The sequence below is a fragment of the Sciurus carolinensis genome, unplaced genomic scaffold, assembly GCF_902686445.1.
Source record: "Sciurus carolinensis unplaced genomic scaffold, mSciCar1.2, whole genome shotgun sequence".
NCBI lineage: Eukaryota > Metazoa > Chordata > Mammalia > Rodentia > Sciuridae > Sciurus > Sciurus carolinensis.
Window position 1 is genome coordinate 2,053,180 of NW_025920127.1, and position 24,017 is coordinate 2,077,196.

Consider the following 24,017-nt stretch of genomic DNA (forward strand, 5'->3'; position numbering starts at 1 on the left):
CTAATCAACCTTCTGGGGATGTGGTCATTTGCTGCATTTGGCGGGGGAGTCATTATCATAGTGGGTTACAGAGCCCCTGAAACTGATCTAGAAGTTTGCCACATGAGGTAGTCAGGACCATTGGCCTCCTGTTGTGTTTCCATTCCTGGAGGAGTGTCTGGTACACAGTGGGTGCCTAATAAATGCCCCCTGAATAAACAATCCCATCAGTGATATGACCAGGTGTAGCTCTCAATGCTGAGTCAATGTGCTGGAAGTCTCAGCAGCTGCACACTTCTGTACTTCTGTCCCCTTGTCTGCCAATGGAGGCAGCACTGGTGCCAGCCTCAAAGACTGCTCTTGAACTAAGTCGTAGCACACATGGTGTATGTGCCTACGTGGGCACATGTATATGCAATATGCACACATGCACATGTGTATGGGAGGGACAGAGAGAAGGGAGGTCAGCATGGTGACTGGCACATGGCCTGCTCTCAGAAAAGATTCAGTGTCAGAGTTTCATTTTGGGAAACATTTAGTTAGTGTGACCTAGAGAGTACCCAGCCTTGAAGACATCTTAAGATCCCAGTCAGTCTTAAAATAATGGAGGAAACCCAGGGTTGGGGCAAGTCTGTGTTTCCAGTAGCTTCTCGAATCTGACCACTCCACGCCGTCCACCATTAGTGCCTCTGTGCCCAGGAAGCCACTGCCTTGCTGAGCCAAGGATGTGTAGAGGCTGATCCGCATGCACGTGCTGTGCTAGGGATTTTCCTCCTGAATACTAATGTGTAATTCTTGGAGGAACAGGCCCACATGCCCCTACCTCTGTGGTGGCCTGAAAATAATCTGCAATATTGCATCCAAGCTCACATAATGAAGGAGGTTCACGCTGAGTGTGCCACTTCCACAGGCTGGTCCACGCTTTGATATTAGGAGGAAGCACAGTCCAGCAGCAGCCGTGCCTTGTCAGTCATTTAATTAAGCAAATCAGGCCTGCTATTCATTTTATTTCTGTGTATGTTAATGTTAAACACTAAGAGAAACTAATAGAAAACAGCAAGTAAATTGTCCCTTGCCTATATTGGATACAGCAACAATTACTCTGACAGCGAAGATAAAATAAAAGAGGAAATTTCAATAGTAGCCTTATTGCATTTATTCTCTTGGGCTTCTGTTTCAAGGTACTGTAGAAATTAACAATTATTTCTTCTCATTGTTTTTGATGATCTTTTTCTATTATACTCCTACCTGACTTAAAATAAAAAATAATTTAAACTTACATTTTTTTATTCAATTTTATGGTGCCCTGAGATTCACATTCCAGGCATGAGGAAGAACTGAGAGGAATCAGAAAATAATTTGGAACCTTCTCTTCTTACATCTTGACACCTAGTTAAGGCCATGACAGTCATTAGTACAACTGAGTTTATCTTGATTTCAACTCAGAATTAACATAATAAAAATAATTATCTTCTATATCATGGTATTGACAAATATGTCTTTTTTGTACTTTATGAATGTCTGTCATGTCATATATCTAAATAGTTTCTATATATCTACTATATAAAGCAATTAACTGAGTTTATATGGCAAATTGCCTAACGATTTCTCCAGAATGTTTGGGGAAACCTAACAAACTGAAATATTAACCGATTTATTGGCATGCTTCCATGCCATGAGTCCAGGGATCTAAGTGTTTCACTCTTAGAAAAACCTCAGGGGGCATTTTGAGCAACTTGTCCCCCACCAGGGGCAATCAAACCTGATGGCAATCAAGCCTCAGGGTAGACAGAGGTGTCCCCTGGAGTGACTACCAGGGATAGTTCGGGTGAGGCATGTCTGGCATGTTCACGAGCAGAGGATGAGGAAGGCAGCTGCTGGGGAATCCTGAGGGCCAGACCGTGTTGAGGCCTGCAGACAGGTTGGCAATTCCAGGGGTGAACTACAGGTCTGTGGGACAGTGGTTGGTGCTGAGGGGGTGACAAGTTGCAAGTTGGGGAAGAAGGGATATGCCAGCCATGTTCATGATGGGTGCTGCCTGGTGGGGTGGGGTGGGCTGTGGACAGCAAAGAGGTCTTGGAGGGTCTTAGGTCTTACCCTTTGGGGGGGTGTTGTTACATGATCTAGGCAGCAGCTAGCCTGAGACCTCCTTTCAGGTAAATTGTTCTAGAGTCTATGGAGGACAACCAGGGACAGGAAGGGTGGGACAGGGCCTAGGAAGGGGACAAAAACCTTCGTTGTATTCTGTCCAGCTGCTCTCATGAGCAGACCCTTCTGATCTCACCCCCCCTTGCAAAATGACTGTCCAACACCTGGCATCATATCGTCAGGCCTGGCTGCATGTGCCACCCAGGTTGCAGCAGTCAGCCCTGCACTGGTTTCACCCTGGGGGCTCCATGTTCCCTCAGAGACACACAGAGATAATCCAGGCCTGTTCAGGTCTCTGACTCTCCCCCTTGTCCTACCAGGTGGAGAAGTCCCTGCAGTGTATCCAAAATGGGAAGTGCAACACCATGTATACCTCGCAACAGAGTGTGGAGAACAAAGAGGGCAGCATCCCCAGCTGGCAGGCCTTCCTCACCACTGTGGGTTTCTGACTGGACTCCCCCAGCTAGTGGTCTCCAGGCGGCTGTCTTCTTCCTAATCTCCGACCTGGATGATCGGCTCCAGAAGTGCAGCAACACCCTCCAGTCCCATGGGTGTAGGACTGTCAGACTCTGGTGAACAGAGGGGCAGAAGAGGGGGTAACCATGGTCCCTATGTTCTTGGGGAAGCTGGGACTCACAGCTAGGAGGGGCAAGTCATTCTGAGAAATGATAAAAGTCCCTGATCCAGCTCCTGCTGCTGATATGGACCAGACATGGGCTGTTCACCCAATGGATCCTATCTGTATGAAGCAGAGTCCATGCTAAGCAGTCCCAACCCAGCTTGGCCTCTTCTGGGATGACATGAGCTGACACTGGGCAGGCATTAGTTCCAACTCATACTGTCACTGGCAGCCATGGTTCTGACAAAGCTGCAGGCAGCCAGAGTTAAGCAGGCTGCTGGGTCTGTGACTACACCTGGAGGGCTGTGGCAGGGTCAGGCTTCCTCAGAGACCACGCTCTCCAAGTCATATGTGGACACATTTCTTTTAGGTCCAGGCTTGAAAAATGCCACCAATGCTGAGCATTGGGACTCTCTCCCCTGGAAGGTGGCAGGACTGTGTTCTCAGAGGCCCCACTGGATAACTTCTGCCCCTTGTCTTGGTATAGGTCTGCCCAACCTTGCCCTCCAGACCTACAAATTCATCACAGCCTCAGAGACAAATGAGCAGCCAATCAGCTGGTGTAAGTGGATCCCAGATGGCTGAGCCAAGTTGAGGCACAAAGTGTGATATGACCCCAGACAGGACCTACAAGTCATGCAGTCTCATTGCTCTTTTCTGTCGGAATGATCAGTAGGGAAAGGCACAGGCTGGCCCTGCAAGGGTAGGTCCTAACAGCATCATAGCACAGAGCGCCTCTGATGACACTCTCAGAGCCTGTCATCTGTAGTCTAGGGCAGTTCCTGAACTAGCCATTCAGTGCTCTCTTGCACCCAGTCAGCCCACCCCAACTCTTTCAGTTGATTGACAAATGTCATAGCCACCATCTCCAGCCACCATCTCCAGACCACATGACAGACACAGGGGTTTTGATTAAAGTATGTTTCATGCCTAAAACTAAACAGCCACCAAGGCAGTGCAATGAGTGAGTCAAACCTGTTTAGCAATTTTTCCTTTAGTGCTTTCTCTGAGCATGATGCAGATCTAACTCACGGATTTGGATGATTCCAATTCTTAACATCATGTAGGTCCTTCCCAACTTAGCCTTGAGTGTCTCTGTGCCCACTCACTCTCCTTCTGGCCAGTGGTGTCTAGAATTAACCCAGGATGACAGCATGTGTGGGCTTCTGGGTGGGGGAGCAGACTTTGAACAGCACAGAACAGTTTTTCTGGTCCATTTGAAGTGTAATAATTTGAGAGAACAGTCAGCACTCTACCAAAGATCCTGCCAGCAGCTCACTTTCAGCAGAAACACTTCTATGTGGAAATGAAGCTGTCCTGTCTGGGGAAAGTTCTGGGGTTCTCAGCAGGGCTTGAGCCTCCTCTGACCTGGGGCTGTTCCAGGCCAGGATTTGAACATGAAACCAGTCCATGGGCCACTCCCTTCAGTCCCTGCCCATTTTTTTTTTATTGTAAACAAATGGGATACATGTTGTTTCTCTGTCTGTACATGGCATAAAGGCATACCATTTGTGTAATCATAAATTTACATAGGGTAATGTTGTTTGATTCATTCTGCCATTTTTTCCCTTCCCCCCCTCCCCTCCCACCCTTCCCCTCCATCTATACAGTCCTTCCTTCCTCCATTCCTGCCCCCCTCCCTAAACCCAACTCCAACCCCAACACTAACCCTTCCCACCCCCCATTATGTGTCATCATCCACTTATTAGCAATATCATTCTTCCTTTGGTTTTTTGAGATTGGCTTATCTCACTTAGCATGATATTCTCCAGTTTCATCCATTTGCCTGCAAATGCCATAATTTTATCGTTCTTTATGGCTGAGTAATATTCCATTGTATATATATACCACATTTTCTTTATCCATTCATCAATTGAAGGACATCTAGGTTGGTTCCACAATCTGGCTATTGTGAACTGAGCAGCTATGAACATTGATGTGGCTGTATCTCTGTAATATGCTGATTTTAAGTCCTTTGGGTATAGGCCAAGGAGTGGGATAGCTGGGTCAAATGGTGTTTCCATTCCAAGTTTTCTAAGGAATCTCCACACTGCTTTCCAGAGTGGCTGCACTAATTTGCAGCCCCACCAGCAATGTAAGAGTGTACCTTTCTCCCCACATCCTCGCCAACACCTGTTGTTGCTTGTATTCTTGATAATTGCCATTCTAATTGGGGTGAGATGGAATCTTAGGGTGGTTTTGATTTGCATTTCTCTTATTACTAGAGATGTTGAACATTTTTCCATATGTTTGTTGATTGCTTGTATATCTTCTTCTGTGAAGTGTCTACTCATTTCCTTAGCCCATTTGTCAGTTGGATTATTTACATTCTTGGTGTAGAGTTTTTTGAGTTCTTTATAGATTCTGGAGATTAGCGCTCTATCTGAAGTATGATTGGCAAAGATTTTCTCCCACTCTGTAGGCTCTTTCTTTGCATTGCTGATAGTTTCCTTTGCTGAGAGAAAGCTTTTTAGTTTGAATCTATCCCAGTTATTAATTCTTGCTTTTATTTCTTGTGCTATGGGAGTCCTGTTGAGGAATTCTGGTCCTAAGTCGACATGTTGAAGTTCTGGACCTACTTTTTCTTCTATAAGATGCAAGGTCTCTGGTCTGATTCCGAGATCCTTAATCCATTTTGAGTTTAGTTTCGTGCATGGTGAGAGATATGGGTTTAGTTTCATTCTGTTGCATATGGTTTTCCAATTCTCCCAGCACCATTTGTTGAAGAGGCTATCTTTTCTCCATTGCATATTTTTGGCCCCTTTGTCTAGTATGAGAAAATTGTATTTATTTGGGTTTGTGTCTGTGTCCTCTATTCTGTACCATTGATCCACCTTTCTATTTTGGTACCAATACCATGCCGTTTTTGTTACTATTGCTTTGTAGTAGAGTTGAAGATCTGGTATTGTGAGACCCCCTGCTTCACTCTTTCTGCCAAGGATTGCTTTAGCTATTCTGGGTTTTTTGTTCTTCCAGATGAATTTCATAATTGCTTGCTCTATTTCTGTAAGGTACATCATTGGGATTTTAATTGGAATTGCATTGAATCTGTATAGCACTTTTGGTAGTATGGCCATTTTGACAATATTAATTCTTCCTATCCAAGAACATGGGAGATCTTTCCATCTTCTAAGGTTTTCTTGAATTTCTTTCTTTAGTGTTCTGTAGTTCTCATTGTAGAGGTCTTTCACCTCTTTTGTGAGATTGATTCCCAAATACTTTATTTTTTTTGAAGCTATTGTGAATGGGGTAGTTTTCCTAATTTCTCTTTCTGAAGATTCATCACTTATATATAAAAATGCCTTAGATTTATGTGCATTGATCTTATATCCCACTACTTTACTGAATTCACTTATGAGATCTAAAAGTTTTCTGGTGGAATTTCCTGGTTCCTCTAAGTATACCATCATATCATCAGCAAATAGGGATAGTTTGAGTTCTTCTTTTCCTATTCGTATCCCTTTAATTTCTTTGGTCTGTCTAATTGCTCTGGCTAGAGTTTCAAGGACGATATTGAATAGAATTGGTGAAAGAGGGCATCCCTGCCTTGTTCCAGTTTTTAGAGGGAATGCTTTCAGTTTTTCACCATTTAGAATGATATTAGCCATGGGTTTAGCGTAGATGGCCTTTACAATGTTAAGGAATGTTCCCACTATCCCTATTTTTTCTAGTGTTTTGAGCATGAAGGGGTGCTGTATTTTATCAAATGCTTTTTCTGCATCTATCGAAATAATCATGTGATTCTTGACTTTAAGTCTATTGATATGGTGAATGACATTTATTGATTTCCTGATGTTGAACCAACCTTGCATCTCTGGGATGAAACCCACTTGATCATGGTGCACTATCTTTTTAATATGTTTTTGTATGCGATTTGCTAAAATTTTGTTTAGAATTTTTGCGTCGATGTTCATTAAGGATATTGGTCTGAAATTTTCTTTACTTGATGTGTCTCTGTCTGGTTTAGGAATCAGGGTAATATTGGCTTCATAGAATGAGTTTGGGAGAGCTCCCTCCTCTTCTATTTTCTGGAATACTTTGAGAAGTATTGGAATGAGTTCTTCTTTAAAAGTTTTGTAGAACTCGGCTGAGAACCCATCTGGTCCTGGACTTTTATTTGTTGGAAGGCTTTTGACTTCTTCTATTTCATTACTTGAAATTGGTCTATTTAAATTGTGTATGTCCTCCTCGTTCAGTTTAGGCAATTCATATGTCTCTAGAAACCTGTTGATGTCTTCGAAATTTTCTATTTTGTTGGAGTATAGATTTTCAAAATAGCTTCTAATTATGTTTTGTATTTCAGTCGTGTCTGTTGTGATATTTCCTTGTTCATTCCGAATTTTAGTGATTTGGGTTTTCTGCCCGTTTTGTAGGAAGCTGTTCCATCTGCTTGTGAATAGCACCAGGAAGGCACTTCCAGAACACTTCATGTCATGACTCCCAGAATTCCAGATGCCTAAAAGTCTGTGAACCACAGAAAGGGATAACTAGACCCACACTGAGGGCACGTGGGGTTCATAAAGCCAGTCATCACATTCTATGATATCAGGGGAAGCCTGGGGCCACAGGGAGGTCTCCTGAGCCCCTAGGGAACCCTCTGGAACCCCTCAGTGCAGCATGCCCTGCCCCAGGGCCCTGACCTGGGCATGCTTATCTTCACTGCTCTTGCTCTTCTTCAGCTGGGGCCTCCTGTGGCAGCATGTGCTCCTTGTGCAAATAGCCAGTGCTTGGCTCTCTCTCTGTCTCTCTCTCTCTCTTCCTCAGCTGGGGCCTCCTGTGGCAGCATGTGCTCCTTGTGCAAATAGCCTGTGCTTGGCTCTCTCTCTCTCTCTCTCTTTCTTATAATCTGCTGGTTGAAGTTGGTTAAAAATATGGTGGGAATGATGAGTGCGATTTTAAGTAGCAGATGTCCTCAGGGAAGCCTCTGCCTTCCCACCCAATCTGGGTTCTCCAGCTGCTGCACTGCTGCCTGGCTCTTGGGGACTCAGCTGAGGCCAGTACTGCTGCCCCTGGCTCCCCTCCTCTCCTGCCCTTTCCTGCCTCACCCCTCTATGTCCTTGATTTAACCTTTTAAGTTCCACTAAAGCAGCAGGGGTAGAATGAACTTTGATACTGTGAACACACAGGAAGTAGAGATCACAGACAGATGAGAGCCTGGACTACAGGACACTTGAGTGGGCCAGGTTCTCTTCCCTGAGTGCTGGGGCACCAAGATACTCCTTTCACCATGAACTTCAATTTCCTGAAGATGGCTTTAATGAAATGCATGAGTAAATAAGGATATCACAAGTCCCCTAACCTGGCCTTCCTTTCCTGTGGCCTCTTCTATGTGTGAATTTTGTGTGTGATGGGGGATGAGAGACTGGAGTAGAGCCAGGTGTCAGGAGGCCATGCGACCTTTGTCCCCATACACTTGGGCCTGCTGCTTTTCAGCTCCCCAAAAGACAGCAGGCGCTAAGCAGGAAGGTACCTTAAGAAGAACATAAAACACTGTACACACACTTGGCAAGAGGATCGTGACAATGACAGCAGACAAGGACAACTCAGGGACTTGAGGTGAAGAGGCTGGGTATGCCAGGTGCTCATGTCTATCTCCCTCACTCAGCTCCACCAGGTGCTGGTGCAGCTCCAATCTGGTGAGAAAGATCAGAACTTTACACCAGTTCCCATTCAGATCTCCATCACTATTCACCTGTGGTAGCTCCCAAGATGCCACAAATTCCTGGCAGCACTCCATAGGACACAGCACTCTTGACTAACTTGCTTCTCCTCCAGGTTCTGTTGGGGAGGCTCTTAGGGGTCTTACTTCAGTACTTTCTTAGATGATGTTTTATAGTGTAAAGACTCTGCTGCTACCACATGATTCCCAGGCCATCCTCCAGCTTTGTCTCCTTTCCCTGCATTATGACATCACCTACTTCCTCTGTACACATCACCTTACTAGGAACCTGCTGGGTTCCAGTCATTGTAGACTCACCCACGATTAGCAGCTAAAGAAAATTTAGAATCACATTGCCAGACCAGTGGCTACAGTGTTGTCTATCACTGGCTGCTGGGATCCAGGAGGAAGGAAGACTTGCTGAGACACCCTTCTGGGACCAAGACAGTAGTGCTGCACCTTCAGGCCCTTGTTCAGTACAGGAGGCTCACTGTGGCTCTTCTCCCTAACATAGCTGGACAGTTCCTGACTCTATGGCAGCTTATTTACAGCAGGTACATCTGCTGATGAAGCCCCCAAGAGTCCCCGGATCTTCCTCCCCAAATCCCCCCAAGTGCCTGGTGACTTGCCTGGGAGCCTGCACTCCACAACTTTCTCTTGAACACCTGCTGTGTACAGGGCAGTGTTCCAGTTCCTGAGATGTGGCTGTGAGCAAAAGAACAGCTGCCCTGCCCTCCTGGTGCCATCCCTCTGAAGAAGGGGACAGGCAGACCCAATCAGGACTGTGTCCCAGAGCACCTGCAGTTGAAGGGGCACATCAGCATTTAGTGACTGGCTGGAGGTGCAGGGAAAGACTCAGAGAGACATGGGGTATTGACAGAAAGACCCAGGCAGGGGCAATAGCCAGGTAGCAGAGCAGGGGCTGGCATGGGGCAGCAGAGAGCAGGCAGTCCATGGTGGAGGAGGCAGGGAGAGGCTGTCCTCACTGCCATAAATACCAGCTATCAGGACACTGAGGTCCTGAAAGGGAATTTTTCTTCCTGCCTGTGAACCTGGGAACTCAGTACTGGGCCTCTTTTCTATTTTCTAACCTGTTTTCTAGATGACACTGTCAGCTCCCCTCAACATGGGGTTGGCTCTGTGTTTTCAGACACAAGGTTCTTTCAAGGATGAAGGGGACCCAGGGCTTCCAGTCCCCTTTATGACACCAGCAGACTTCACAAGTTGTGCTACTTGTTTTTCTTTGCATTTAAAACATAGTCTCCTGGCTAGGCATGGTAGGGCACACCTGCAATCCCAGTGGCTTGGAATGCTGAGTTAGGAGGATTGTGAGTTCAAAGCCAGACTCAGCAACAGCAAAGCACCAAGCAACTGAGACCCTGTCTCTAAATAAAATATAGGACTGGGGATGTGGCTCAGTGGTTGAGTGTACCTGAGTTCAATCTCCAGTACTGGGGAAAAAAAAGTCTCCTGAAATAAATAAGGTAAATCTGGTCAATTTAGATAAACACAGATGTAGTCAGCAGGTATCACAGGCAAGATTGAGAAAAGTCAGGCCCAGGCCTGGAGAGTTCTCTTCACCTGTGTGACAGGTCATAGACTGTGATACAGGTCTGTGGGCCAGGAGAGGTGACCACGCCTTTCCAGTAAAGGAGGAACTTATGGTCCTACAGGTCCAGGCAGCCTGAGCCCCCAGCCTTCTGTGCTCCACTCCTTACCTGTAGCACAGGGCACAGTCCAGAGGAGCACAGAGTTCCCATGCTGGCTCTGGGACTGAGACTAGGGCTGATTCTTGGGAGTTAGGGTGCCTAGGTTCACATGGGGTTCTCAAGGCCTGCTTGCTGACTAAGCACTGGGCAGAGAGCAGCACCTCAATGCCAGGCATCCAGAACAGTGCTCTGCTGGTCCTACACAGGGTGTTGGTGGGTGGACACCATTCTATGGAAGTAATGAATTCAGATGCTTGGGTAAAAGTAGAGGTTTTAGAAACAGAAATGTTACATTTATATAACTGATTACTCATTTTAAAATGCTGATTGAACTCCCTGAGACCTTCCTGTTGCTTTCAGGGATTATTTGTTCTCCAGATCAGAAAGGACAATATCCCATGGTGACCAGAATACCCAGTGACTCTACCAGGGAACCTTGGTCCAAAGGCAAAAGTAGTGTCAGACCAGTGTAAGGATCCTTGAGGAAGAACAAAACAGGAAGAGATTTCCCCTCAGGGGGCTGTGCAGTCCTGAATCAGAAAGACTTCAGACAGTGGCCATGTTGTGTATAGAACACTGTCACTTTAACATTGCCAGATCAGAGGACAGGGCATGGGATCCTAGGTGCCCTTTCCCCTGGGGGCTCAGTACAAATCTTCATGAGGGTTTTAGGTGGAGTTATGTGATATTCCAGGGAAGGCTGGTCAAGGTATGCAATGCTCAAGTCCTGCATGCCCTTCATCCTGTGTGTTGGTCCCTGTCTGTGGATAGTCATAGGCCACATGTCTGAGTTTGGCATCTTCCCAGGGACAGGAGAGGACCTTGTTGAATGCCTAAGAGAATGGTCTTTCTCTGTTGCTCAAGATGTCCCTGAAATGGTGGACTCATGTGTTCTTCCTGTCTCCCAAGTACCTGGGACTCCAGGTGTGTGCCACTGTACCTGCTATAATGGCTCTTGAAATTGTCTCTCTGCAGTGTCAACAGCTCAGCAGTCAGCCTCATGCTCAGGAAGCTCCATAACAGTGGTTGTGCTGTTCTGGGTCTTCTTAGGATTGTGGGAATGGGGAGCAGAGCCCTGGGCTTTGGCATGAGATTGAACTCCCTGTGGGGTGGCTCAGTCAGGAAGATCACAGCTGACAAGAAGCCCGTGTGAGGACCCTGTCCTTGCCCAGGAATAACCTCCACCTTCCTGAGCACCAACTTTAAATATGGACCCCAATGCTAGTGAAGCATCCCATTTTTTTTCTAGTCTAAGTAGACTGTTTGTGTGTGTGTGTGTGTGAAAAAACAGAAAAGATCAAAATGTTTAGAAGCCTCATTAAGCCCTGACTTCAGTGCTCAAGAGCCTGATTCAGAGCAGGAGGTGACCAGAGCTCTGTGTGTGAAAGCAGAAGGTAGGCAGCAGCTCCACACTCAGCAGCAGGAGCCTTCTCAGAGACAGGGACAGGGAGGCCTTAGTCGCCCTCAGACACACCCTGCTGGTGTCAAGCAGTACATTGGCACCAGCTCTGTCCTGTTCAGCATATGAACCTCCCTGAGGACACAGCTCTGTGCATCCGTTTCTCCAGGTTTCTATCTCTGTGAGGTTGGGCAGGAGGAAGTTATCCTGAAGATTGGGAAGCAGGCCAACTGGTGCACCATGCACTTCACCCTGCAGTCACTGCTGTCTCTCTTTGGTAAGACCCTTCTGTGAGGTCCTGCCACACTCCTCCTAGTTGCATTTTGGGAAATGGGAGAGAAGTGATGAGACTTTTTCATCTTTTTCATGTTTGTTTTAGGGACTGTTTAAGAGCAAGGAGCACAGCTGCACTCAGTGGCATAACAGTATATCCCAGCACTGTGAAAAAAATAGACAATAAACAAAAACCTCTTCTCTCATGGAACTCGAACCTATGGGAGCCAGACAACTGAAATATAGGTAGCAGGCCTGAGGGGCTAACACATGCCATAGGAAAAGCAGGGTCGGGGAGAGGGTTCCATGGAGCCCACAGAACATGGTGACAGGACAGGCCTATCCCTCCATGGGGCAAGGAAGGCACATGGGCCTGGCAGGAGCAGGTGACCAGACAAGGAAGGTGCACCTGGCTGGAGTGTGCTCTCCAGGTCTGCAGAGACAGTGCTGGCTGCTATGTGGGCATGCAGTGCAGGCGCTAGAACCCACAGCCTCTGCTGGAGAACGTGCCTCACAGCAGGGAGAGGGCCAGGGATGCCCAGTTGTTGCTGGTCAGGAAAGCGGCAGGAGGAATTGGTGACTGTAGCTTGGACCCACTCTGTACTGCGGCAGGTGACAAGAGTGGAGTGCAGGGAGAAGTCAGTGTGGAGATGCCACGATGCATGGAAACACCCAGATGCATGCATGTTAGAGGGAGGAGGACTGCATCCCATGGGCACCTCGTGTTCAAAGCTCAAATGGACAAGAGGAAGCAGTGACACCCCACCCCAGGACTGAGGGTGAATGCTGGGCCTGAAAGCGCGGGCCTCCTGGTCGTCCTGCAAGTGCAGGGGAGAGGTAGCTGAGGAGCAGTGTGGAGGGGTGACTACTGGGGTCTGCTGGGACCACCAGGACCTGCTGCAGCAAATGGAAGGTGTGGGAATAAGTTCAGAGGACCCTACTGACTCTTCAGTCCAGGACAGAGCAGGATGGGAGATGTGGGTCCTTCTGCTGGTGACAAGGAGAGGTGTGGAGACAGTCTCAAGGGTGTGGCTGTGGCTTCCCTAGGGTAATTTTGTCCCTACCTAAGATTTATGTCTTTTTCCAACTGCGCTTTTGCTTTTCATGATTGTAACATGAATTTCACTTGTACATAAGTAGTATTTGCATAATTTCCTGTTAGGTTTCTAAGGATGTTTGTAATTTTGAAAGAAAAATGGAAACCATGTAACATTTTAACTGTCCATGGAGCACCTGTGCCTTGTGCTCAGCCTGAGCTCCATCCCCTCCTCCATGAGCTTAGTCTCCATGTCCAGGTGTGGCTCAGAGGGTTGTGACTCAGAAGGCTGAGGCCCCAGGGGGACGGGACTACAAAAGGCCCAACCATGCTATGCCAGGTGATCCACCCTGTCAAGGAGCCAGCTGTCCCTCCAGGTCTGCCCCATGGGCAGCAAAGATGAGGAGGAATAGAGCTTCTCCATCATCAGCACCTAGCCCTGGTACTCTACCCAGATGGCAGGGAGGTGTGCTTCTCCTCTTACCCCAAGCAACCCCTTGGGGCACAGCTGTAGGGTTGAAGGTTTTGGTCAGTTCCAAGGAGAGAATTAGCACTCCCAATTCTCCAGTGAAGATGACTCTGATCCCCAGCCCCAACTCACCCTTCCAAAAGGTCAGGAAGCTGATAAGCTCAGATATGGGCCAGTTGGACCAGTCCAGCAAGAATTCAGAGAGCACAATAAAGTCCCAGGAGGATGGTTGCCCCAAGCTGGATGCCCAGGAGCTGGCCCAGAAAATACTGGAAGAGATGGAGAGTCACCTCATTGCAGCAGAGTGCCCCCAGAGAAGTGCACCCAAGGGTCTCAGGCAAGACCCAGGAAGATGTGCTGGCATCCCCAAGCACCCTGGTCTCCAGAACCTCAGAAACTCACACCTTCAGCAGGCCTGCCCTCTCCCATCAGAAGAGCCAGCCATTGACTGTCACCACAGCCTGTCTAGGAGCTCATCCCTGCCCAAGGTGAGCTCTGGGTACAGCAGCTCCACTTCTCAAAGTGAGCAGTGGCCACCCCTCCCCCTGCAACTCCCCGGTCTTCGTGTCCAAAAAGATGCTCTTTAAATGGAAGTACTCCAGTTCTTCCTACAGCACCCACATTTCTTATCTGTTCCAAAGAAATCTAAAAATTGACACAGTGGACTACAAATAATCCTGCTTTACACTTAGACCCCCAGATCCTCTTCGCCATCCCACCTATCCAGGCAGTTGTCCCTCTCTCACCCTGCCAGGATTGTAGAGTATTACTATTCTCCATTTGCAGGTTGCCAGGCTCAGAAGAGGAGATTCATAGAAGGACAAATCTTTATGTTGAAAAGTAGCATTCCTGTTTCTCTCCATTTGCTTAACCCTATAGTTTGGGGTTTATAATCTTGCGTTATCACAAATGAATTTCATCCAATCTTGAGATATTTATTAAATGGGTAGCAATTGTGCATTTGAGCTTCAAAGAATAATAATACTCTATATAATTATCTCCAATACACTTATATTAAATAAAGTGTTTTGAAATTCTAAAGTAACTTTACATCCCAGAAGCAGAACTCAGAATCTACCCTTTAGTTAGGTGAGATCTGCCTGTCAGGGTTTTGCCAAAAGTGTACAGAAGTTTTTGAAGTATAGATATTTTCTTTTTGAACCAAAAATGCAAAAATAAAATAAAATTTGTATGTAATCAAGAAAAATTGATGATTCTTATCTATCACTTCAAGTCATTCATTCATTCATTCCACAAATATCTGCTAAGAGTTTATGTTGTTATAAATAGAATCAAACAAATACAAAAGAAGCAGAAAGTTAAATTAAGGGTTAAAAAACTTATAAAATAAAGTGCACTCAACTAGATGCCATTATTTCTGAACACATACAATCATTACAGTCCAGTAACTAGCCAACCAGAAACCCCTGGCTCCTCATCCCCTCCTGAGACCTGCCTTGGCCAGTCCTGGGGTGAGAGGGCCCCAGGCATCCACTGTCCTGAGGTCTCTACTGTGCTGGCTGTGGCTGACTGAGTAGGAGCAGGGCAGGCAGCAAGACTGGACACTGTGTGCTAGCAGACCTCAGGAATATCTGTGAACGCCCATCACTCCCTCTCCTCATGAAGGCAACCCAGGAGCCAAAAGGTAATGTGAACTAATATCAGTGAGGTCAGTAAGGTCACAAGCAGGATAGAGTGATAGAGGAATACAGCAGTCAAAGGAAGAGAAGAAAGACTCCAGAGACTGGGAAAGTCCCTGAAGAAGCCAGGCCCCTCTGCAGGGCCAGGCTCCATCCTCTCCCTGGTGATGACCATGTTGTCCTACCTGTGGATGCAGTTTAGAAATGGGCAAGGGAAGGCTAGCGAATAAAAATGGCTACAGACAGAAACCATGGCCATGGAAAAAGATCTGTGCACAGGAGCTGAGAGGACATATGTCACAGGGTCTAGGTCATCTCCCATTCTCCTCTTGTCTTGGACACTCTGACATGAAATAAATAAAATCCCATGTGTATCCTGCCATGGCCAGTTCCTCTACTGGTTCATACCACTCCCTTGTCTCCTGGAAACAGGATGCTAACACTGCTCCCCTGGTTCCTGAATCAGTAGGTTCCCGTCTCAGAGGAACCAAACACATGAACAGCCTATATGGTGCACATTCTCCCCAGCCTGTGCCCCATGCACCAACTACTTCATCTGTCTTTCCTAACTGGCCTGTCCTCAATGCCTCCAACTCTGCCTTCCTCTTCTCTCTCAAAACAGCCCCTCAAATCAGGTTTTTGCTTCCAAAACGTCAACAGCTACATCCACAATGCAAAACTCAGTGGTCGATTCTGATTTCTTTGGCATGTAGTAAAAAGGATGACCTACAAGGTCCTCTAAATGTTTGATCTGCATCTAATTAAACTTTAAGATGTATGCCAATAACTACCAATTTACTTTAAACACAGGGATTATCAGAGCAAGTTACACAGTACCACGAGAAAATAGTGAGGTGAATTCAGAGGGGTCACCACCTCTCCACAGAAGACTTTTCAATAGAACTTTTTGCATGATAAAAATCTGATGACCACAGTAGCCATGCAACACACAGCACAGGTAGCTCAGCTAATGAGCAACAGGAATGTGGTTACCAGGATCAGGAATGAATGTGAACTGGAATTCAATTTTTATGTATATAGAAATAGCCACATGTGACAACTGACCTCTGTCTCATAGAGCACAATGAGGCTACTGGCCTGAATGCATGAACAAGCCACATCAGAACAGAAACACAAGGGAAGCAACTGTTCAGAAGCAAAAGAAGCACAAGGTTAGAATTTGTCTCTCCTAGAGCATCATAAAAGGATAGTATATAAAAAAGAATACTCATCATGGCTCAGGAAATTTCTAGGATGTTCCAGGGTCCCTGAGAAGCACTCAGGATCCACTGGTCCCATCTTCAGAGTTCTCATAGAGCAGAAATATTATTTATTACTAACCTGGAATATGTCCTCAACTGATAATGGAAAAGAGAGAACACTGCCCGTTGACACAATCTTTGAAAAAAATTTTTGTAGTAGTAGATAGAGAGCATGCCTTTATTTTTATGTGGTGCTAAAGATCAAATACAGTGCCTCACATGTGCTAGAAATGCTCTGCCACTGAGTTATAGCCCCAGCCCAATATTATTTTATTTTTCTGAATGAAATTATGTTTAAAATGCTTATGTAGAAAAACAAATCTAATCAAATCAAGATGGTGTTGCCTAAATTTATCAACAAAATTCAAACACAACAGTTACACCTGCAAACTGAGAGTGGAATATGGTTATGTTCTTCTATAAAACTGATCTGGAATTGCACACAGTAATGCTTCCAGAAGCTAGAAATATCATAAAAGAAGTTTTCCACTTACCTTAGAGTCCCTTAAAGTAAAAAAGTGAGAATCCAATTTCAGGGTCAAGACAAGGTGAAGATTTTAACACAGCAAATTGGTCCACAGGACTGGCACCCCTGCTACTACCAACAGAAAATTATTTTTCATTTTGAAAGGGAAATTGTTTTGAAACTTTCAAGTTCCAAATTACAGCACAGGCACAGACACATGAGGATGGCTAAAATTTCATGCAGGTTCTCTTATCAAACTAGATGTTATGAAATCTGGTTTCATTTTCCACTAATTGTTGACCTTTGAGAGGAGGCAAATAGGTTCTCAGATATGCCCCTCTTGAGGATTAATTCAGTAAAAATAAATGATGTTTTTGAAGTTAGGAATGTCAACACACACCTGTAATCCTAGCAACATGGAAGTTTAAAGCTAGTCTGGGTGACTTAGTGAGACCCTGCCTCAAAATAAAATAAAAAGAGAAGGGAATGTGGCTCAATGGTATGGTGCCCCTGAGTTTAAAACTCAGTATAGAAAAATAAATTATCCCTAGTATCACACAGAATGTAAATTTATTTGAAAATAGATTAACTGTAGATGTAGTCCAGGTAAGATGAGGTCATCACCATTATTCTATAATTAGAATAACCAAAATCTCCACTAGAAAACTTTTAGAACTCTAAATGAATTCAGCAAAGTAGCAGGGTATAAGACAAACACCCATAAATAAATTGCATTCCTATATATCAGTGATGAGTCAACTGAAAAAGAAAGTAGGAAAACTACCACATTCAAAATAGCCTGAAAAAATTTGTGAATCAATTTAACAAAGAGGTGAAAGACATCTACAATGAAAATTACAGAACTCTAAAGAAAGAAACTGAAGAAAATCTTAGAAGCTAGAAAGACTTCCCATGTTCTTGGACAGGCAGAAATAATATTGTCAAAATGGCTACACTACCAAAGGTGTTATACAGATTTAATGCAATTCTTATAAATGATATGAAGATGTTCTTCAGAGAAATTGAGAAAACAGTAATGAAATTCATTTGGAAAAATAAGAGGCTGAGAATAGCCAAACCAATCCTCAGTAAGAAAAGTGCAGCAGGAGGCATCATAATACAAGAAATTAAATTATAATACAGAGCTAAAGTAACAAAAATGGCATTAGCACAAAAACAGACATGTAGACCAAGAGAACAGAAGAGAAGACATACACAACCCAACACACATACAGTTATCTCATACTACACAAAGGTTCCATAAATGTATACTGGAGAAAAATAGCCTCTTCAGTAAATGGTGCTTGGAAAACTGAAATCCATATATAACAAAATAAAATTAGACCTGTATATCTCACCCTGCAAAAAATCAACTGAAAGAAGATCATGGATGTGTGCCTACTAGAAGAAAAAATAGGTCCAACTCTCCATCATTTCAGGTTAGGAACCAAAATCCTCCACAAGACTCGTAAAGCACAAGAAGTGAAATAAAAAATCAGTAAACTGGATTCCATCAAACTGATGCTGTGATGTTTTGCAGCACCAGAAAAAAATAAAAAGTATGAAGTGAGAGTCTACAGATTGGGAGAAAAAGTTTTCCACCTTCATCTCAGATAGAGCATTAATATCCAGGATATATAAAATCTAAAAAACTAACACAGAAAAACAAACAACCCAATCAATAAATGGACAATAGAACTGAACAGAAACTTTACAGAACAAGAAATAAGATCACTCAACAAAGATATGAAAAAAGTGTTCATCATCACTAGACATTAGAGAAATACATATTAAAACTACACTGAGAATCCATCTCACTCTTGTCAGAATGGCAATTATCAAGAGTACTAGTATCATTAAATGTTCGTGAGGATGTAGGGAATAAGGTAAACTCATACATTGTTGGTAGGACTGAAAGTTGGTGCAACCACGCTGGGAAAGCAGTATGGAGATTCCTCAGAAAACCTGGAATGGAATGACCCAGTAATCCCACTCTTCAGCATATACCCGAGGACTTAATATCACCATACTATAGTGATGCTGCCATATCAATGTTTACAGCAGCTATGGAACCAACCTAGGTGTCCTTCAACAGAAGAATGGATAAAGAAATTGTGGTACATTTACACAGTGGAATATTTCTCAGTCATACAGAAGAATGAAATTATTACATGTGCTGCTAAATGGATGGAACTGGAAATTATAATGCTAAGCAAATTAAACCAATCCCCCAATCCAAAGACCCAATGTTCTCTCTGATATGCAGATGCTGACTCATAATAGGCTGGGTGAGGGAGGAATTTTGGGAAGTTCATCAGATGAAACAGGATGGAGTGGGGGACAGAGGGGGATGGGAATGGGAAAGACAGTAGAATGAACGGACATAACTTTCCTATGTTTATATATTAATACACAACCAGCGTAACTCCACATCGTGTACAACCACAAGAAAGGGATGTTATAGTCCATGTATTATGATGTCAAAATACACTGTACTGTCATGTATAACTAAGAAGAACAATTAAAATATATGAATCAAAAATTGATAGAATATGGGCTGGGGTCATATCTCAGTGGTAGAGTGCTCATCTAGCATGTATGAGGTACTGGGTTTCATTCTCAGCACCACAAATAAAAAAACAAAATAATGGTACAAGGTGTACAACCATAGAAATGAGATTATGTACCCTATTTGTGTACAATGAATCAAAATGCAGTCTGTCAAAAATTAAAAGCTAAGTAAAAATAATTTTAAAATGTAGAATAAAACAATGATATAATAAAAAAATCCAAACATCTAATTTTACAAAAAATAAATAAACAAAATAAAGGTATAAGCTACACTTTGCTACACTTTTCAAAAAAACTGACACAATATATAGGAAACATGCCAAACTCATAATTATATTTAGAGATTTTAACATACATCTTTCAAAAAATAAAGGATATAGATGAAGTTGTCAGGGTAACTCTAATCTGGTGGAGGCGTTATAAAAGGGAAATTTGGACACAGACACAGACATGCACAGAGGGAAGGCAAAGAGGGAATCTGACAACTGGATTTGAGAATTTTACTCTCCAGACCTGTTAAAAAATAAGTCTCTGATTTTTAAACCATTCAGTTTTGCCTGGCATGGTGGCACACACCTGTAATCCTAGCAGCTCAGGAGGCTGAGGCAGGAGGATTGAAAAATCATCTTAGCAAGACCCTGTCCCAAAATTAAAAAAAAAAAAAAAAAGAAAAAAAGCTGGGGATGTGACTCAGGGGTTAATCACCCTGAATTCAATCCTGGTGCCAAGAAACAATAAACAAAAAGCCCAGTCAGTCTGCCCTATTTTTCAGACCTAGGAAATGAGTATACCAGTAACAATTACTTCTCCCTGTCACCCCCAGGGAGCCTAAATTCCACTTTCTCTAGGAATGTGTCTATTCTAGGTGCCTCTCGAAGCAAAATCATACAAATTTTGTCCATTGGAACTGGCTTATTTCACTTAGCATAATTTCCTCAAGGTTCATCAATATTGTACCATGCATCAGAATTTCATTTACTTTTATAGATGAAAATATCCATTGTATGACCAATGTATTTGTGCAATTTTCTGTTGATGGACATGTGGGTGTTTTCTATCTTTTTATTGGGGATTATGATGCTATGAATGTAAACAAGTGTCTTTGGGGTATATACATAGGGGTTGAATTGCTGGGTATGTAGTCTAGTTTGCTACTTTCATGCTGCTTTGGGGGTAATACACATGCAAGGACTACCTGCCCAAAGTTATTAAACAAAAACTTTTTCCCTGTTTTTCTTTTTAAGTTTTATGGATTTGGAGCTTATATTTAAGTCCATGAATGATCCGTTGGGAACCAATTTTAATGTAAGTAATGGTCTACATTCTCTTTTAAAACCAAACTTCCTTCCTTCCTTCCTTTCCTTTCCTTTCCCTTCCTGCCTTCCTTCTTCCCTCCCTCCATTCTTCCTTTCCATCCTTCCTTCCTTCCTTCCTCCCTTCTTTCCTTCCTTCCTTCCTTACTCCTTCCCTCCCTCTCTCTCTACCAGGGATTGAACTCAGGGACACTCAACCACTGAGGCACATCCATCTTTTTCTGTATTTTATTTAGAGACAGTATCTCACTGAGTTGCTTAGGGTCTCACTAATTTTCTGATTCTGACTTTGAACTTGTGTTCACAAGGCCTCAGCCTTGTGAGCCACTGGGATTACAGGTGTGTACAACTGCACCTGCCTTCTTTCTTTCTTAATTCTTTTTCATCTGGCAATCCAATTTGTCAACTATGTGTTGGAACGTCAAGCTTTTCTCCACTGAGTAAAACTTTGTAAACATAAACAAAAAAACTAAAAAATCACATGCTTCCAGCCAATTTGAAGTAACAGTGTCCATGTTTACAGTCCTGTCTGAATCCAGAGGACAAAACATAAGAAAAAGTTGTCCAGATACTTGGGTTCACTGACCTTGAGAGATGGGAAACAAAATAATGAACTCTGCAGTTCCCCTAGTTAACAACCCTGAGTGTCTCCAGGACAGGGAACAGAGGAAAACTTGGTGGAGACCAGTGGATTCTGCAGGCAATAAATAGCTGAGAATGAGGAGAACAAGCAGAATATCAGTGAGGAGAGAGCACAGGAACCTCTGGAGATTGCATAGTCATCCTTTGGCACTTAGCCTAGAATTGAGCAGCATATGCAGTTGAGGATGACACCAAAGCCTGAGAGAGAGAACAATCCATAGAAAAAGCAGTCATGAAATCCATCTGAATAAAACAAAAGGCCCAGAATAGTCAAAGAAATGCTTAGGGAAAAAAGTGAACCAGACCTTAAATTATACTACAGAGCTATAGTAACAAAAACAGCATGGCATTAGCACCAATATTGACATGCAGATCAATGGTATAGAACAGAAGACACACAGATGAACCACATAAATACAGCTTCTCATCCTAGACAAAGGTGCCAAAACAATACACTGGAGAAAAGAGAGTCTCCTCAACAAATGATGCTGGAAAAACTGGAAATCCATTTGCAACAAAATGAAACCCATTTCTCACCCTGCACAAAACCCAATCAAAGTGGATCAAGGACCTAGGCATTAGACCAGAGATTCTGCGCATACTAGAAGAAAAAGTAGGCCCAACTCTCCATCATGTCGGCCTAAGAACCAAATTCCTCATCAAGATTCCTAAAGTAGGGCTGGGGACATAGCTAGTTGGTAGAGTGAGTGCTTGCCTAGCATGCACAAATCCCTGGATTTGATCCCCAGCACCACCACCAAAAACCAAAACAAAACAAAACCAAAAAACACGTTCTAAAGTGCAAGAAGTAAAATCAAGAATCAATGGGACGGTATCAAACAGCAGAGTAAATTATCAAGAACACGAGCAGAGATCCCACAGACTGGGGGAAAAATCTCCGCCACCTGCACCTCAGAGCAGTAATCTCCAGGTATATAAAGAACTCAAAAAACTCTACACCAAAAAACTCAAATGACCCAATCAACAAATGGGCAAAGGAACTAAAGAGGCATTTCACAGAAGCAGAAACATCATGTCAACAAATATATGAAAAAGTATTCAACATCACAAGCAATTAGTGAACTGCAAATCAGAACTACACTGAGGTTGCATCTTACCCCAGTCAGAATGGCAACTATCAAGAATGCAAGCAACAATAAATGTTGACAAGGATTTGGGGAAAAGGTACACTCATACGTTGCTGGTGGGTCTGCAAATCGGTACAAGCACTCTGGAAAACAGTAGGGAGGTTCCTCAGAAAACTCGGAATGGAACCACCATTTGACTCAGCCATCCCACTCCTTGGCATATATCCAAAGATTCAAAATAAGACTACTACAGTGACTTGGTCACATTAACGTGTATAGTAGCTCAATTCACAAGAGCCAAGCCATGGAACCAACCTAGGTGCCCCTCAACAGATGATCAAAGAAAATGTGGTACACATACATGATAAAACATAAACCATAAAGAAGAATAAAATTTTGGTGTTAGTTGGCAAATGGATGGAACTAGAGACTACTATGTCAATTGAAACAAACCAATCCAAAAAAAACAAAGGCTGAATGTTCTCTCTGATATGTGGATGCTGACTCACAATAGGTGGTGTGTGTGTGCTCATGTGTGTGTGTAGTTTCATCAGATTGGACAGGAAGGAGGAAGGAAGGAGGGTTTGAAATGGGAAAGACAGTAGAATGAATCAGACATAAATTTACTATATGTTCATATATGAATACACGATTGGTGTAAACTCCACATCATGTATAACTATCTACAAGAATGGGAAGTTATACTCCATGTATGTATGATATGTCAAAATACATTCTGCTGTCATATATAAAAAGAAAAAGTTGAAAAATTTAAACGCTCAATAAAAATCACACATTAAGTACATATCATATTATAATTAAGAACAAATGCATTTCTGAATATGTGGCAAAGATAGAAGCCAATTTGTCCTTATGTAAATCCTAAGAAATTTAGAAGTGATTGGAAGTGTTATGGGTAGGTCAACATATATTTTATGAAGAGAAAATATAAACTAATATACCTTACAAATAATTCTATAAATTATTAGTTTTTATTACATGTAATCACTTTACACAATAGCTGTTTTCTTATTTTTATACATTATATCTGATAAGTATTTATTGTATTTTTCTCGAATTTAGAATTTTTGTTAATTTTCTTATTTCATTTCAAATGCAATAATAATTATTTTAAATTCACTGATTTCTTAGTTTACTTGACAAACTTCTTTGTTTCATATCTCTTTTTACTAAGTAATTGTTTTCAACATATTAATCTTCAAAAATGTTTTAAGAAAGTTGGATTTTAAAACCTAAGTAAGGTCATGTGCCCAGTGTAATATCATTTCCTTTAGTTACAGGCCACATTTACCACAGTGGCCCCATAAATGATATTGCCTAGTGACGTCATATCTATCTTAGTTTATGTAAATACATTCTTTGAAGTTCACACAATGAACACATCACTTTACTATGTATTTACCAAAATGTATCCTTGTTAAGTGATCCATGACTATAATCACAAATGAGAATACACAAGGAAAGAGAAGTTCAGAAAGACAATAATGTAGGTTTCTCAAGAACATTCTAATGTAACAATCAAAGAAAGCTTTAAGCAATAAAAACCAAAAACAGAAAGTTAAAATTAAAAAAAAATTCCATTCAAAACACCAAATAAAACATGCATGCATCAAATTATCATTTTTACTAAATTATTAATTAGATAAGAACTTCCCACTTTTGGAGTCACAAATTACCTCCCTTAACCACCCCCATACATAAATACACCCAAATTATCATTAGA

At 43.1% G+C, this 24,017-nt stretch overlaps 1 pseudogene; it reads right to left on the bottom strand.

The window, feature by feature from the left end:
* Positions 1 to 2,619: 2,619 nt before the first annotated feature.
* LOC124973989 (poly [ADP-ribose] polymerase tankyrase-2-like) overlaps positions 2,620 to 24,017 on the bottom strand; it is a 48,017-nt pseudogene continuing 26,619 nt past the window's right edge.